General features: G+C 37.9%; 1 long non-coding RNA gene across 1 annotated transcript in view; it reads left to right on the plus strand.

Moving 5' to 3' along the window:
• The window catches only part of LOC119867522, a 125,788-nt gene that overhangs the window by 55,318 nt on the left and 57,131 nt on the right, over positions 1-13,339 (plus strand). The window contains exon 3 of the long non-coding RNA XR_005383973.1: positions 401-523. This is a non-coding gene — a long non-coding RNA (uncharacterized LOC119867522). The remainder of the gene's footprint in view (positions 1-400; positions 524-13,339) is intronic.

Here is a 13,339-nt window from a genome sequence, read left to right on the forward strand (position 1 = left end):
TATTCGGCAGCATCAGACCAATAATAGGTGTTTATCTACCAGCGTGTGTTGCTCCAGATAGAGTAGCTCATTGAAATTCTCCCCTCCGGTTTTCCTTCCCCAAGGAAATATCTGTATCTCAGATCTGTCTAATTAACTAGTATGTGAAGAATAGAAAACTGTGAGACAATCCCTATGCTCATCGTTGCGGGGCTTTAAAAAGCTCAATAAAGTTTCTATCTACATTTTCTTGTTTACACTGTGGAGCAAAATGGATCAAACAAGCAAAGATTTGTGGCAACAGAGACAGTGCCTTTGTACAATATAACACATACTGTGTATCAAAGAAATATTGTGCCGCTTCTCCGAAGCTGACATTGGAATGACATTGTAATCCTGGCCATCTGTCTTTCTCCTCTAGATGTCGATGAATGTGTGGTGGTGAATGGAGGCTGCCAGCAGTGCTGTATTAACACTCTGGGCACCTTCCACTGTGAATGTGATACGGGATACAGACTCCATGCTGATGAATGCACCTGCATAAGTGAGTAAATATTAGAACCAGCTTGAAGCCATTTTCAATGAAAATCGACCTGCCCACGTAGGAGCAGGAAGGAGAGGTTTTTTTTCTATTGTAAAAATCCCTATAGAAACTGATGGTTTTCAAGTACAAATCTGTCTCTTAGAATAAAAAAAAAAATATTTTTGTCTTTTGTCTTTTGCTATCAAAAGACAAAAGACAAAAATGATGGGGTGGGAAATATAGAAATTAACATGCACAAGCAAAATTTGAATCCCCAAATGAGTGAATATTTCCATAGGATATCATTTCTCCATATGCAGTGAAGTATGCATTTGTTACTTATTGCTAATACGCAAGTACAGCACAGGGCCACAAGGAAGAGAGGATGCCGGACTGTTAGGATCATTAGCTGCAATGTTCACTCGCTTCAGATCAGACTCAGAACTGGGCTCGTGATTATAATGGCAAAAATTACAGCAGAGTATATAGGTCAAGGATCTTGGGGTCACTCAAGAGTAGTTAAAAACTACACACGTGAAATACGAGGTTACTATAATTTGTCGTACATCAAACTGTTCTTAGATACCAGTTTTGAGTGCTTGGGTTATTATTTTAAATCCTCTTTGTGTATTTCTGAATTTTATAGATTTTCTAAAATAAGTTTGTGCAAAGAAAAAAGATAGAATAAACTTTAAAAACACCGTGCTCTTTGTATGATTTATACATGCTCTTTTTTGTTTTTTTAACTAAAGTAACTTATATAAAAGTGGGTTTCTTTTTTTGTTTTTTAAAGATTTTACTTACTTATTCATGAGAGACAGAGAGAGAGAGAGAGAGAGAGAGAGAGAGAGGCAGAGACACAGGCAGAGGGAGAAGCAGGCTCCATGCAGGGAGCCCAACACGGGACTCGATTCCGGGTCTCCAGGATCACACCCTGGGCTGAAGGTGGCGCTAAACCACTGAGTCACCGGAGCTGCCCTAAAAGTGTGTGTGTGTGTGTGTGTGTGTGTGTGTGTGTGTGTTTTTAATTGAATGATGATCCCCAGATGGAATTATGCACATTCCAATTTTATTTCAAGGTCTCTTTTAAATTAAAAGTATTTATTATATTAAAAAAGTAGCATCTTGTTCAGAACAATTTAATTGCTGGTTTGACTTATAAAGGGCTTGTTCACTAGTCCATTTACTCAAAATTATTACTATTTTATAAGTATTCTGTAATTATGAAACTTGAAATAGGAATCAGCCAATTTCAGCTAGTCTCATAACCTGTACTCCCTCTTTCTTTTTCTGGCCATGCCTTATGGGAAATTGAGAGAAGACCAAGGGAAACAGGTACAGATGTCCTGGTTGTAGATCTGATTTTGATATGAGAAAATGAGTCCTAAGAGCAAAAAAGAAGGACTTTGCCAAAGTTGAGTGAAAATGAAGATGGAAGTCATCCCCGAGGGCAGCCTGGGTGGCTCAGCGGTTTAGCACCTTCAGCCCAGGGTGTGATCCCGGAGGCCTGGGATCCAGTCCTACATTGGGCTCCCTGCATGGAGCCTGCTTCTCCCTCTGCCTGTGTCTCTCTCATTCTCTCTGTGTCTCTCATGAATAAATAAATAAAATCTTAAAAAAAAAAAAAAAGAAGTTATCCCCGAGCAACCAGGGAACTCAATAGCATCATGATTATATCTACAGCAGGCACAAGTGGTGGGACAGCAGCACATGCATATTTATGTAATCCAAATAACCCCTTCTTTTTGCAGAATTACTGGTTTTAGCAACAGGAATCCCTTTCTCATCCACATCCCCAACCTGTGAGGCCTTCAGGGTAACATCCTTAAACTTCTGCTCTAACTTATCTCAGTCACAAAATATTTAGGAGCAGTGGGATTATTGATACATGCAGATGAGGTATTGATCAGTAAAGACTGAACTGGTGAATTTTTATATCCGACATAAAAATATTTGCAAAGTAGTGATTTATATAAACCTATGATATCTAGTCTGTATGATAAGGGCAAATAAGCACTTTAATAACCAAATACATTAGATACACAGGTATATAGAAATTATATTTAGAAATTACATAATTTTCTAAGTTCTGGTACTTAATGGATATTTCTGAGTAAAAACATTAAGTGCTTTCCTTATTGCTCACCACCAATGCCCTTGAATTTTCTAATTTTTTGTTGTAATGACTTCAGGTCAAAAGTGGAGCTGGATCAGGATATTATGGTTTATCTTTTCTATTTATGTTCCTTAAAAGCCAAGTCCTACTGTGCAGATACATGGACACCATGGTAATAGCTTATTTACAGTTCCTTATGCCGATCTTCTCAAGCAGAATTTCAGTATATATATATAGATAGATAGATATAGATACATAGATATATATAGATTTGTTTTACAGATTTAGCTAATGAGAAATATGGATTTCATGGCTGTAATCTTTTTAAAGCATTAACCCCTTCGATGTTACTCTACAGAATGTACTAGACTCAGACCAGCACTTAATCTTTGTGGAAATTCTGATGCCTGTCTCACATAATACACTGAAGGGTCTTAATGTCAGTTGACACAATTATAGCATTCTTGTTAAAGTGATCTCAAGAAGAATTTAAGCACTTGTGTTCAAAGACTAGTAATGTGAGGTTGAGCATAAGAACTATTTGCTTATTTGTCTTGAAAAAAAATGTTAGCTGTAGAGAACTAAATTTCCTATTGGTTTGTATTTTCAGTTATATTGTGGGAAGGGTCAGAGATTTTTAAAAACAAGAAAATTAAATCAGCCCCCTTTCCCTTTGGGATATTTTAACTGGCAGGGGACAGAAAATGGTGGTTGATGCGTACCGCAGAGCTGTAGTAGAGAAGAATTCATCACGACTCATGGTAGAGTCATGAAAGAGAAGACGGAGTTATGGAATTTTGTGATTCCACTACTTTGGAGTATGTGGGATTAATTGCCTCCATTTCTCCCTTCCTCCCTCTTTTTTTTTTTCCCTCTTCCTCTGCCCCATTCTGCCCATCAGTCATAGGCCTAAGCTAGTATGACTTTTTGAATTATGGCCTCTGGTGCTCTTTGCACTTTTTCTTAATCACAGTTGCCATAAAGAAAACTCCTTGCACCCCTACACATTTACAGAGTTTCAGATGATTTCATTTTTTTAAAGGGCCCCCTCTCTAGGGATTGTATACTTGTGGTGATATATGGCCAGCAGTTACTAGTCAGCCTCTGCCAGAAGTATGAGTGTATGGGCTACTTGGTTCCTTTTAAAAGGTCGCTTGGACCACTAATAAAATGTGATCCCCCTAAAACTGAGGAACTTAGCCCCAGTGGACTTCAGTTTGAGCTTTTGAATTTGTCTGTAAATTTTTGGAATGCATATCTTTTTTTCTGGGGGCTAGGGCTTATTATTTTCATCAGATTCCTAAGGTGTCTGCGACACCTCAAAATATCTACATGTCCTCTTGTCCTTATGATGGCACTTCTTAAGAAGGTGTACCTATGGGAGGATCTCACTGTTGTGCCATGGCACTATCTCATGTTACTCTCTTACAGTCTAAAGCAAAGCTGGTCAGTGACTGTTTCTCCTTACAGCCTCCTTTTTTATAAGATTCCAAGCCAGAGGCCTGGCTCCTTGTCCTTGAGTTCCTGGCCCACTGTGACCTCTCCTGAGAGACAGCATCAAAAAAGCCAGTCTGAGATGCCTTACATGGGTAAAGGACCACAATAAGTGAGACTAGCTATGCCTGATGGGGGAAGGGCACAGACACAGCATTGGAAAGCAGACTAAACCAGATTTCTTGCCAGATTTGATTTGCTCTTCAGAGTCTCGATTAACACAGATATTATCAAGCAATTCATATACTTTTAAATTTTCTTTTGTTTGGAAACCAAAAGCTTAAAAAATGGAAACTTTTAGCAGTCATCTTTTGTAGCAATCACCAGATAGATGTGTCGATGTTCTTACCAGCCCACCACTAACTCTGCCTATGGATTAGGGACGGGGGCACAGTGGAAATCGAAATTGGCCTGTGGACTTCTACAGATCATGTAATTTCTCTGCACCCTCATTTCCTTATGTGTAAACTTGGACAAAGTGGCCTTAAAGTTACTGCATCTCTAAAGTGTTTTAATTTTATGGAGCTTCTAAAGTTACTAATTCATAAAAAAAAAAAAATCATCTATTAACGTATATTTTTAAGAACTCCTCTGAACTATATATAATAATTACTCTATAGAGCTCTAATTTTACTTAAAAAGTGTTTGAAGAGGATACCTGGGTGACTCAGTTGGTTAAGCATCTGCCTTCAGCTCAGGTCATGATCCCAATTGCTGGGATTGAGCCCCGCATCAGGCTCCCGCAGTAGGAGTCGGCTTCTCCCTCTCCCTCTGCTCCTCCTCCCTCCTCATGTTCTCTCTTAAATTATAAATAAATAAATAAATAAATAAATAAATAAATAAATAAATAAATAATTTTTAAAAAGTATTTGAAGAACTCAGACTTTAGAAAGTCCAAGCATAAAAACAGGGTAGGAATTGTATATCCAGTGTAATAAAAATGAGCGTGTTTCTTCAATGTTTTTATTGAAAAAAAGATATATCATTGCTTTTGTGAAAACACCATTTTTAATAATTTTATTCGAGAAGAATCTAAGAAATAATCTAGCCCAATCTCCTATCTTAGAAATAGTTTGCCCTCTCTTCCCTCCATATGAGACTAAGCTAGAAGGTGGCCATCTGAAGCCAAGAAGAGAGCTCTCACCAGGAACTGAACCCTTCTGGAACATAGGCCTTGGACTCTCAAATTAAATTCTATTGCTTAAACCACATAGTCGGTGGTATTTGTAATGGCACCTGAGAGACTAATATACTCATTGGTGTTCTTTATACATCCCTTCTCTGGCTTATCTTCATTCTTCTCTTTTACTTTTATTTTATTTTTTTTTTTTAAGATTGTATTTATCTATTCATGAGAGATACAGAGAGAAAGAGAGAGAGGCAGAGACACAGGCAGAGGGAGAAGCAGGCTCCACACAGGGAGCCAATGTGGGACTCGATCCTGGGTCTCCAGGATCAGGCCCTGGGCTGAAGGTGGCGCTAAACCGCTGAGCCACCCAGGCTGCCCCTCTTACTTTTAGACATAAGTCAATACCTGCAAAATACCTGGCAAGTATTATTTAAATGTTAGCTATTATTATAACAGAATATTTTAAAATTGAAGGACTTTACCCAGAAGGATTTTCTTGTTGGGGAAAAACTCAAATGCATTGCAGTATTTCTAGTTTTTGGACCTTTGCTGGTACATTCTCTATTACAGAATATATTATCCTTCAGTAGCTTTTAATTAGTGATTTTCTCATTGTTGAGAGGCAGACTTTAGTAAATATTACTAAATATAAGTAGTAATGATAATGTAGACTAAACTCCTTCTATCACCAGTGGATATTTTTTAACAGCCAGGGGCTAGATACCAAAATAATTTATATTACCCAAATCTTCTCTATTTAGCTGTATAATTTGCATTTTAAGTAAGTTGTAAGGTTTTAGCTATAATTTGATATACCTCACAAAATCTTTCATAAATTTCCATTTTTAATAGCAACCTGGTGAAACACACTCAGCTCAAATCTGCATTCATAATCATGTCCTTCCCCTGATATATTTGTTGAAATCGGCCTTTCCAGAGGGGTGAAATAATTAAATGATTGGAAGTTTTAATGCTTGCATAGTTCTCTTACCTCGCTTTCATGCCTTCAGCACATAGGTTTATTAACGTCTGTGCTCACGAATAAACAAATGGAATCATTGATGTCTGCACACAAAAACCTCAGATCGACAACATTTTAATTATTTTAGTTTTTAATACAAGAATTCTTCATTTCCAGTTGCTGGGAGTGGTCAGAATTTGTTTTTGTTCAATGGTCCCTTTGTACTCTCACTAAATGAGAGGGAACAAAAAGGCAGAAGAAAGGTAACGGGAAAACTGCAAACCAAAGATTTTTTCCATGCGAATAAGTGTGTGACAGAGTAAGAGGTCATATTTTAATTCCAAATAAAGCAGAAGTTAGGTGGCGAGAAGAGGAGGGAAGAACAACCTAGAAATTGGATTAAATAAAGATACCCTTCGTAAAACTTTGAGCTTGAATACATTTTCTTATATCAGATTTTTAGGAGTTTCACATTTTAAGTTAATGCTAAACTTAGGAAAAAAATTACAAAAACCATTAGATGTGGTGGTCTTTGCACAATGGATTCTTTTGTTTTGATCTTAGTGTTCTGATCAGGGATGTCTAAGTTTTATCTGAGAGAAGGAGTAGAAGGTTCTTTCCAGGGAATGCAAAGAGATTGCCCTAAAATTGGAGATGAAAGAGGTTGAAGACTTTCATTGTAACTACCTTTCAATTAGTTGCATTATTTATGAAGACAAATTAGAAACAGAATTCATTTCAGATGACAGCTGATGTCTTGAGAAGGGATATGTCAGGTTAAAAAAATTGTTTAGTTTGTCAGATTGATGGTATCTCTCAGTCATGAGCAGATTCCTCGCCCTCGCAATATTAATCACTTTTGTGTGGTAGATGATAAATGCTAAGCCCCCAAAATTGAAGTTAAGGAACATTTCCCCTCTGTCCTCCTCAATCCCCATTCCATAGCCTTGTGAAAAATCATGAACTTTCCAAGTTTTCATCCATGTTGTTGATTATTAACCCAATTCAAAAACTTTCCAACTGCTTGGGTTTTGGAATGCATTTAGAAACTTTCCCTTTTTTCTACAGTTTTTCTCCACAGTTTGAAGACTTGGGAAGGTAAGACTGACAATTTTAGACAGTGGCAGACTAAAGACTAAATTCTACTGAATCACATAAGGGTTGTGTGATCTTGGCCCAGTTTCTTAGTCTCTCTGATCTTCAGCGTCTCTATCATCTCTCTCTCTCTCTCTCTAGCTGTGTCTATACCTAATAAAACCAGGATAATAATTCACGAAAATCAATATTATACATTGTACGAGGACACATATCTTATAAAAAGGAATGCATTTAACACCCTAGAATGGTGGCCCAGGGGGACTGGAAGAAGTTGACAATGAACTCTAGGGTTAAAAGTGAGCACATCAAACAAGGAGGTCCCTCCAAGGACTAGGGGGTGATGAGAATTTTCCTTGAACTGAGCATGATGGTGAACTCTACCTTCTGTATCCAAGGTTAGAACAAAACAGAACAAGACAGTGAAATGTTAGCACAGAGGCCTTCACACTGCCACGTGCCTTTCCTTTCCTTCCTTCTCTCTGTATGGAAACTATCTTCCTTCAGAATAATCTTATGTGTCTTCCTTCAGAAAATAAAATCTTTTCTAGTCACATTTGTAAAGTATTTTTGCAAGTTAGGTTTTTATAATATATATTGTATCAAATAAAGATACATAATTTTGTTTTCTTGTGTTTCCTAAATAATTTCCACGTGCATTATAGAATACCCTACTGTCTAGGATGAATGCAAATATGAAGAGATTAAAACAGTACCTGGCACAGAGAGAGTGGATGCTCAATAAATAGTAGCTTCAATCAATAACTTTTATGATGATTAAGTATGTACTTTTACATTATCTTCTCACCATCAGGGTACCTGTCCAGTGCACAGAGATACTGGGAATGGGAGATTTTGGATTTTGTGTAACCAGAAGTACAAGAGTCTAGCTTTAAATTTTTCATTTATGAAAATACAGCATATAATTTAGGATTGTGGAAAAAAATAAGGCTAATCTGAAAACAGTATATCTTGGGAAAAAATTACCCCTTTCAATGTAATTTGATGACATAAGTAGTCATCCCATATACAAGCTGTGTGACTTTGAGGTAGTCACTTAGCTGCTCAGTAACTGTTTCTCCATATGTAGGGGGCAGTGAGGGAAAGGTACAGGACAGGTGAAATCCTGAGTGCAGCACCTGAAACAGAGCAAGCACTCAACAAATGTTAGCTAAGATTGCTAACATTAGTTTCATACTTGTCATTGGACTACAAAGAATTATGGAGGGTGTGATGCTGTAGATATAAACTCATTTTAGTGATCAGATATCTTTCATTGAACATCTTTGTTGCTGGATTTTTGGTAAATGTATATTCAGTGATTCTTTTACCATCTATTTTGCTTTTTTTAAAAAAATGTTTAATGCTGTTGGCGGTTTAGAGCAATATTCACGACTATATTTTCACTATGCGGTAAAATTTCCCATTCTCATTTATCACTAGGTTGGCAATTTATATCTCCCTGGTTCCAAAAGCACTGGGGACAGCAAGCTTCAAGGCAACTTATGCATTTTTACGGGGCACCAAGTACAAAAAGACATTAAACAAAATAGTACTGCTTCCATCTAAAAGAAGCAGAAGAATTAAGTGCTTGCAACTACCAGATATGAGCATAAAACTCAAATCCAAATCTAGTATCCCAGTATAGTTTTCTAGCTGCTGACAAGAAAAGAGATGCATGGTTTCAGGGTGTGCATTCTCTAATAACAATCATAGAGACATTTTTTAATTCAATGATTTCAAAATATATTACTGAATATATGTCTTTTATTTTGCAGAGAAAACTGAAATTCGCAGCTAAGGGACCTTATAGCTTTCCCTTCCATCCAGCAACTATGGTATTAACTCGCCACTGTGTCTGCTTTGCTCTTCACTCAGAGAAAAAGTGTCCTGCTATTATTTCAGGCTAATCCTAACCTGCCTTCTCCTTAGAACTTTGTTCCTAATATCACGTCTTTCTTTCTACCCTATCACCAACCTCTTTCTCTTCATCTTAACACCAGAATCCTCCCTAAAACTAGCTTTCCCAGGCTTATCCATGAATTACCCATTCTTAGGTTCAAGGAATACTTGTCAGTTATTTTGCTTAATGTCTTGAAAGTAATGACCCGTCTTTCCTTCCTGTCATTCTCCTCCTTGGTTTGTAGGACACAACATTGTCTTGGTTCTCTTCCAACTCTGTGATGATTGATTGATTGATTGATTGATTGGTTGGTTGATTCATGAGAGACAGAGAGAGATGCAGAGACATAGCCAGAGGGAGAAGCAAGCTCCCCATGGGGAGCCCAATGCAGGACTTGATCCTAGGACCCTGGGATCACGATCTGAGCCAAAGGCAGATGCTCAACCACTGAGCCACCCAGGCGCCTTCTGTGATTTTAAACCTCTTTCATATAGTCTTTTCCCTCTGCCCAACTTTGAAAATTCTGTTGATTTTCAGAGTTCTGACATTGGTCCTTTCTCTACTTTCTCCCGTGTTCTTTTCCTCTTGCATAGCTTTATGTACTACAATTAGCTAGAAGTGAATGATGTCCAAATCGGTATTACTAAGTCAGATCACTTTCTTTGTTCTCATGACCTATAGATCCAGCTACTGTGTGAGGCCTTCATTAAGGATGTCCCCAGCATTTCAACCTTAGTGAGCCTAAAGCTAAATATATCTTCCTTTCTACCCTTCTAGAGTATTCTCCTCTGAAGCCACCCATTCTCAGGCCAGCCTAGTACACTGGAGTTGCTCATGGCTTATCTTCTAATTCCACACATCTAGTTCTCCAGTAAGACCAGTAGGCAATCTCTCCATAATATTCTCCCAAAGAGCTGTCTCCAACATGACTATTTCCAGTCAGGTCCTAATAATCTCTTACAGGAAAGTTTATTGAAATTTCCTCTTAAATGGTGTATCATCCTCCCTACTTTCCCCATTCAATCTTATCTAAACTATTGCCAAGACATCTGTTGAAAATGTAATATAAGAAATTATTCTATCATCTTTAAAACTCTTTACTGTCTCTAAGTAGCTTTTAGAATTAATTCAGAATTCTTACTATGGCTTACAAGATGATTCACAATCTGAGTCTTTGTTAACTTCTGTCTCACCTGACATATTTATACTCCATACTTCATACTCCAGGCTCAGAGACATGGAACATTTGCAGTTCCTCAAGTGTACTGGAAGTTTCCACATCTCTACACCATTTTTTTTAGTGTCCTATCTGTCAGACACTCCCTACTTCTGCATATTCTTATTCCTGGGTTTGACTGAAAGTCCACATTTTCTCGTCTCTCCTTGTATTCTCTCCTCCCCACCTCTCTTCACCTAACTGCTGCTTGTCTTTTAAGACAAAATTTAGAATCATCTCTTCTGGAAAGACTTTCTGTATCTCTTCCCATACTTATAAACCAAAATTGTCACCCGTTTTTTAAGATTTTAAACATTCTTTTAATTTTTTTTAATTTTTATTTTTTAATTTAACTTTAATTAGCCAACAAACATATAGTACTTCATCAGTTTCAGATGTAGAGTTCAGTAATTCATCAGTTGCATATAATACCCAGTGCTTATCACATCTCCAGCCCTCCTTAGTGCTCATCACCCAGTTACCCCATTCCCCCACCCACCTCCCCTCCAGCAAACTTCAGTTTGTTTCCTATAGTTTAGAGTCTCTCATTGTTTGTCTCCATTTCTGATTTCTTCCCATTCAGTGTTCCTTCTCTTCCCCTAAGATTCTATTAATGGTAAGAGACAACATAAAGACACTCAGGTGAAAGAAAGAACACTTGGTTACTTACAGCTTCAAATGAGAGAAGGGTCCACTCAGTACTTCATGAGTTACACCCAAGACAGGATAACAGCAAGCTGGAACTATAAGAGGTGGCTTGTTTATGGCAAGTGGGGTGGGGTTAGGTTAAACTCACTGTCTTCGTGGGATTGGGTATTTTGAATGATTTCACAAGCACAAAGAGGAAGGGGAGATTTTGGGTGTTAAGCGGTCCTGGGGACCTCTAGCTATTGGGTTTGTGTGTCTGATAAAGGAAGTATTTGGGGTGGGGGCTTAGCAAAGTGTCTGTGAATGGAAAATGAGAGTTTTGAGCCATGACTTAAAAACTGGGGCAGGATAGCACTCTGAAATATTATATTTTACCACCACATAGAGCTAAAGGCACATCTCTAGCATAGAACCTCTCACAATGGATTATAAAGGTTTCTCTTCTTGTCTACCTCCCCCACTAGGCTTTAATCTTTTTTGTATTCTCAATACCTAGCACATGACTGAAATGAAGTGTTTAATTTTATTAAATGACTATATTCATTCAGCATTTAAAATATAGAGATCCTTGCAATAAATTATGCTATGTTTAGAAGTAGGAGCATTTTGGGTTTTTATGATCTGCTTCTCTTTATAGATAAGAATTACATAAATGCATGGCTTTAGCTCCTAGGAAACCCAGCACTAAGTTAAAGGCTTAATTGAAGGGACTCTATTTAACCTATATTCCTAATTTAGCTACCTCTACCCCATTTCATAACACGGTCCTTGTTTTGCTGCAATGGTTATTTTTATATCTCCCCTCCTCCTTTTACCCTTAGCTTTAGTGGATCTATTATAGATGTATAGATCTATTATAGACTGTACATTGCCTCAAATTCTCTTCGGAAGTAGATGGGATATAAAAGTGAATATAAAACTAAGTTCAAGCCTGGATTTATTACCTAGATCTTTGAAAAGACATCATAGGCCATATTTTAAACGCTAGATGTAGCAAAGATATGAACCTGCCATTCAGATGAGTGGTTGGGATATTGGTTCTCAGCAATGCCAGGTCTCACTGTCAGAGCCTAGGCTTGAGGTCGACAGCAGTTGTTCAAGGAAGACAAAGACTGGCCTCCATACCAGGAGTGTGGGAAGACTACCTAAAGTTTCATGGAGCCTAGAGCCTAATGCTGAGCAGCCACTTCACAGAGCCAGGATGTATCGTGAATATGGCTACTAATAGGAATCGAGGGCAGAGCTATAGGAAGAACCCAAAGTATCATTTCCAATCAGTGATAAGGCAAGGAGTCAGACACAAAACCTGTGACAGGGCTGGGGTCACTATCTGGAAGTTCAGGCTGAATATTAAATCATAGATAGGGATACGTAGCCATCCTGAGAATTGGAACCCTGAAGGCAAAGTGGAAATGACATCCTCAAGTCTGGGTGCAAGTTAAGATTAAAGTTGGGGCCACAGGTAGGGAGGTAGGCAGAAAAGGAGTTTGAACTCTGACCTTGAAAACTTCAAGGAACATCTCTTCAGTAGTCATAAAAAAATAATGTAACCCATGAACCTAAAAATCAAAACCAAATGTCTCCTACCTCTGTAGGCTTAAGACTGCTGGATTGGAGCATTCCCAGAGAAAGGCGGGTCTCCTCAGGCTTCTGTCCTCTGTGTTGATGTGTCACATGAAGCTGGACAAGCACAGTCCAAGTATTCTGTTCTCAGACATATTAATTGATCCAGAGATTCAAACTCTAGAATGTAGGTAGTTTAGAGTAATTTTGATTGTGACCATTAGTAATAATAGTTACTATGATTTTAAAAACATTATCTCCAATCCTCACAACAACCTTATTAGGAAGATAATTGATATTGTCATTTTAAAGATACTGAAACTGGGATTCAAAGGTTAATATTATAGCTTTGGAATGACAGACTGGGGTTTACAGCTCCATAGATAACTTCTCTGAAATCAGTAAACATCATGACGAAGTCTACTGAAGCTGTTTTATACTTTTTGAAGGAGGAGACAAGTAGACACTTGAGTACATCTGCCATCGTAATCTTTCCTAACTTCTCTTTTCCATGCTATGTGATACGGTAGTTTAGAGTCTCATTTCATCCCAAGTTTGGGAACTTAGAGGAAGATTCTCTGCATTCTCTCTTGGAAAATGAAAAATTGGCTCACTGTGTAGATACCCACACTGGATGATCCGGGCTGCTGTGGGTTGGCCTTCTGTCTGGGCAGGAATACAAGTCAGACTCTTAAGCTTTCACAACAGAATG

Source organism: Canis lupus, chromosome 34 (assembly GCF_011100685.1).
Source record: "Canis lupus familiaris isolate Mischka breed German Shepherd chromosome 34, alternate assembly UU_Cfam_GSD_1.0, whole genome shotgun sequence".
Taxonomy (NCBI): Eukaryota; Metazoa; Chordata; class Mammalia; order Carnivora; family Canidae; genus Canis; species Canis lupus.